Raw genomic sequence first — 5,737 nt, 5'->3', positions numbered from 1 at the left:
CTTGTCGTAGAAGGTTTATTGAGAGATCGGTTACCTAGGGGTGCTCATACTTAAATTGTCGTGCAGTTTGATTCTGCTATTGACCACGGTTTGAATTCTCGTATTATTATTATTATTATTATTATTGTTGTTGTTGTTGTTGTTGTTGTTGTTATGTCTAATTGGAGGCCACGATGATTTTCCAAGAGATGAGTATGCCTGTATTATCTAGGGGTCTCAGTAGAGAATATTGACGAACATGCTGCTCACAAGCACCCAATATTATGTAAGAGTCTCTGTAAATCGGTGTAATCACACTTTTGCCCGTGATGGCACTATTGCCCAAGGTGATCTATTATTTTCTCTAACCATTGATGTATGATTGAAATGCTAATATCAAGACTTTGATTTCTATTATTAAATAAGTATGCATGGTGTGGGAGTTCTTGTACGCACCACTATTATTGGAGATTTCCAAGTTTTGCTTCTAGGGATTAGAATTGGTTGAAATGGTCATTAGCTACTCTCTGTAGGTTGATACTTTTACTGACTGAATTGTCTAAGTTATAAATTTGCAGTGCCAAGATGCTTAGGCATTCTTTGAATTCTTTGCTTAGGGCCTGGATTAATCCTGAACCCTCATTCAGGTAAGCTTGTCTGTTTGTTTCTCTTTCAATGACTTGGTCATTGATTTCTAACTCTTCAACTATGTGAGTTATTGTTTGTTAAGTTGATCTTACTAAGCGTTATCACTTACCTAATTGTTTCATGTTGTAGGTAAGTGCAAGGGCAAAGTAGAGCACTGAGCAATGGAGTCTACCTCGTTTGATGTACCTGTGGCCTGATCGTGGAGTGATGGTCATTTTGAAAAGCTTTTATTTTACTTTTAAATATAAAATTGCTCACTTTGACTATTTAAATGGTTATATCTGTAAATACTTTTAAGTATTCACATAATTATATAAAAGATTTTCTTTATATGGATTTTTAAAACGTTTATTAAATAATTTTTTTATTTTCTGCATTATTTTGGCTCTATATTTTCGGGTCATTTATGTCTTGACATCCATTTGCCAGATCTCACAGTCAAAAGCAGTAGCTATGGATAAAAGAATGCGTATGGATTTTAGCATGGCTACGAGAAAGAATGTCTCTTCATAAATAATTTCTTCCCTTTGAGTGTAACCATTGGCTACTAGCCTTGCTTTGAAAATCTCTGCTTTCACATCTGCACCTCTTTTACTTTTGTAAATCCATTTTCCCCCAATGGGCCTGACATCTTGAGGTGGATCCAAAGTTCCCAAACATAATTATAATACAACAAATCCATTTCTTTGTCCATGGATTCTTGCCATTTATCTTTCTCAGGATTATCCATTGCCACTTTAAAGGTTAATGGATCGTTCTTATCTGCGTCTGACACAAGGACACGTGCTTCATGCTCACAATGAACAGGTTGTCGTACAATCCTCCCACTACGACGACGCATTGGGGCTTCCTTTTTAAGAAACTGTGGTTTCTTTTGGCTTTATCAGATGATGATGATGATGATGATGATGATAATGGATGTTTGTTGATCTGTTTGGTGGCTATTTCCTCAAGAACTACCTTGCTTTGAGGTTTATAATTTACCATATAGTCATGCTCAAGGAAGGTTACATTTGTCGACTTAAACACCTTTTGATCTTTCTGACAATAAAAGTAACCACCTAGTATTTGGAGCGTAACCAATGAAGACACACACTTCTAACCTTAAGTCTAGTTTACGAGATTTAGGTCTAAGAACATGAGTTGGACACACCCATATACGAAAGTGGCACAAACTAGGTTTTGTGCAATTCCATAACTCTAATGGTGTCTTGCTTATTGTCTTAGATGAGACTTCATTCAAAATATAGGTCGACATTTGAATTGCATTACCCCAGAAAGAATGTGGAAGCGTAGAGTAGCTCAACACAAACCTGACCATATCTAATAAGGTCCTGTTTCTCCTTTTTGGAATAGGATATTGCTGTGGTGTTCTGAGTGTTGTGAGTAGGGATAGAATTCCATGCTCCAGCAAAAAATCCTTGAATTCCAAATCCAAGTATTCTCCACCTCGATGAGATCAAAGTGTTTTAAGGGATTTACCTAACTTTTTGTCAGCCTGAGCTTTGAAGACTTTGAACTTGCTGAAAGTTTCATACTTCCTAATCATTAGGTAAGTATGACCATACCTTGTGTAACGCCCCGCTTATGGGCATCGATAAGTCACTTGAGCTGGGGACCAATTTGTATGTGTTATTGTTAGCCAAAAATATGAAAAGAGCGGTTTGCGAGCAAATAAAAAAATTTGACCTCAGACCGAACCAAAAGCCCTAATCGGGAGAAGAATCTCGGATAATAAATTATTGGTGAGTAAATTATTATGGCAAAAATCTTTTGGGCATAAAATAATTAATAAAATTTGGAGTTTTGGCTAAGTTGAGAAAATTCTATGAAAAATGAGTTTTTGTGTGCATTTGGTAAAAATGTGTAATTTGGCATAAGTGTGGTATTTTAAATCCACTTATAAACTATAGGCCAATTTATTTAAGTGTGACAAATAATTTAATTATGCTGTCACATTTTATGTACTAACCTAAGTATAAAAGTTAAATACAACATTGATATGAAAGTGATATTGTGAGTAAATATCATGTATTGATAAATGGGGTGTATAGTTTCTTCTATTAAAAATAAAGAGGGAAAATTTAAAGGCCAATTTGGGTGAAGGTGTGATTTTGTAGGTGTCAAGTCGAGGTTAGGACACCATTTAAGTGAAAATGGGATTAGTGACAAGCAATGGGGTATGTGTCAAGCCATCATCATGTCTCTCTCTCACCTACATGCCCCCCTTTGCCCTTTCTCTCATTTGTTTCATTTATCTAAAAGCCATCAACCATATTATCTCAATTCTCTCTCAACTTCTCTCAAAGAAAAACCAAGAAAAGAAAGAAAAACAAAGAAAAAAAGAGAATGTTTGAAAGCCAAAGTTCATAATTGTTCTACTTTCTCCTCTTCTTCTTGGCTGAATTCTAGTACCTTCTTGCCTTTGGTTTTTGAGTTTTACTCACACAAAGGAAAGGTGTAACAGTGTTGGTGTTGCATGAAAATGGGCATGAGGAAAGACAATAGTGCATGCTTGTGCTCTAGCAATTTCAAAAAGAAAATCTAAAGATGAACTTGTGCTTTTCTTTTGCTTCCTTTTTCAAATTTTCTTGTGTCTATGAACACATCTAACCTCTGAAATATTAGGGGTAGTAAATTGAAGGCAGCTAGGAAACTCCTAAGAGCTCCTAAGAAGGCTAGGGCAAAACAAAATTTAGGATAACACACTAAAGGTAAAAATTGTAATTGCGGTGTAGAGAAATGTATAGGAATGATAAAAGTTGCATGTATTATCTTTACTGTTTAATTCATTTGTTGTGACATAATAAGGTAGATTATTATGTTTGGTGATGCATTCATTTCTTTTGTGTGATGATTTTAAAAGAGGAATCCAAAGTTCCTCAAAGGTTTTGCACAAAAGGCTTGCTGACAAAATTTTAGTCTTACTTTAAAAGAGTCAAGCAAAACCTTGAATGTGTTATCTATAAGGACTTATGCCCTAAAAGCATGTAAATATATTTTATTGATTTAAATAAAAGTAAATTTTTATTATATTTGAATGTTAAAATTATGATTTGAATAATTTATATTAATATATAAAAAAATCTATATTCATTTATGAGGATATGATATTGTATTAGTATAAGAGAATTAAGATCATATATAACGAATAAAATAGTCAGTATCATATTAAAGTAAGAATCTTTAATGACTGGTTACCAATAAGGTTTACGAAGCATACAGGATGCAAATAGTCTAGATTCTGATTACCGATGTAGATAGACATCTTGGTAAATGTACTATATATAATAGAGATTATATATGACACGACCGATATGAATTAACTATCTTTATAAACTCACCGTTTGCCATAAAGATTTAATTCTTGTCATAATAGAAAATCATTGGTAGATCAGTCTAAATCTTGAGCAGTCATGAAAAACAATTTGTGCTTATTAGATCATTTAATTCATTCATTAAGGTCTCTTTATAATGAGGCTAGTGACTTTTATTTTGGAAATTCAATATCATGAATTGGGGGAACATGATTTACAATAATGGAATTCATGTCTGTAAAGCGCCCTAATCTACTACTTTATAAAACGTCTCAATAATGATCAAGAATAAAAGAATACCACATAACATATGAAATCCAGTGGGGCCTTGACAAAACATGCAAGTCGAGCCCAATAGTTTAAAATAAAAATAAGTGTACATATGCAACGTTTAAAAATAAATAAAGTTTAAGTCCCTTTGATAGGTTTAAAAATTTAGGTTCATAACATCGTTCTTTAAAGTCTAGCGCTTAAGTTGATCATTTATTCATTAATAGGATACCCCCACGCCATACACACCCAGTCATCGGAACACTTTACATCACAGTGCATGCCATAGAGAAACCCTATTTATTACCTGAAAGGGTGAAAGTAAGGGAGAGAGCTAAAAGCTCAGTAAGGAAGTACAAACAAATACCATAAAATACAAGAAAAACACAATAAGAACAAATTCATATCGTAAAGCGCATAACATATCGTAATCCTACGTCATAACCGTATATCATATCCATACATAATAATCATACATCATAATCAAACGTCATCATCATACGTCATCATTAAACGTCATCATCATACATCATCATCAAACATCGTCATCATCAAACATCGTCATCATATATCATAATCAAAATCATCATCATACTCTTTGTGATCATGGCACTACTGTTGTCCATGTCACATCTTGAGGTAACCAATAAAAGCATAAAACTTGAAAGACCTTCTATGTGAGGTAAACAGGAGGCTCTGGTCCTTGAATAACCTCGACGCATCCGCCCTGTGAGTTACGTCATATCCTTAGTAACTCGGGTGGCGTCATATCCTTACTAACCCCTTTGTTGTATCGCGTTCAACATGCTAACAACCATTTTCTTTTTAATACATCATAAAAACACATGAAATCCATTTCAAAACAACATAAAGGAAAACACATGTTGCATCACATTCATTATTGCATTTCAAGATACAATTTCATACTTCGTATCAGATGGTCCTTCATCTTACATAGCATATCATTAATCTAATACAGAGCAATCTTAAAAATTCATAGCATAAACATAGAAATACTATCTAACTGCCTCACCTCAGGTCCGAGCAAAGCAAAATGAGAAAAACTTCACAAGGAGCCTATAATAATAATAAAATATTTCTCTTTAGAATCACATGTAAATTCTTGTGCCCAACACATATACCTCATCTGTGCATGGTTCATGCACACATGGTGCAAATTGTCCATTAATTCTAAACATGCACATTTTCACATAAAATCACAAAAGAATAATGCCAATTCTACATATTATCCCTTTATGGTTACAAAGTAAAAATTATATGTTTGAATCATATAAATATATTGGAACGTAAAAGTACATTTGCATGCGACATGCATATGTGGGAACGTTGTTTAAAAGTGACGTTTTAAAACGATAATTCTTACATGATCATTCTTAACCCTTTTCAATTAAATTCTGCAACATGTTCTCTTTACCATTATTTAATTATTTAAGTCTCGAAGTTTGATTAAACTACTTAATACATTATTTTTAATTATAAAAATAATTCATTTAACCTTTTTA

The sequence above is a fragment of the Humulus lupulus genome, chromosome X, assembly GCF_963169125.1.
Source record: "Humulus lupulus chromosome X, drHumLupu1.1, whole genome shotgun sequence".
NCBI lineage: Eukaryota > Viridiplantae > Streptophyta > Magnoliopsida > Rosales > Cannabaceae > Humulus > Humulus lupulus.
Note: the sequence above shows the minus strand (reverse complement) of the source record.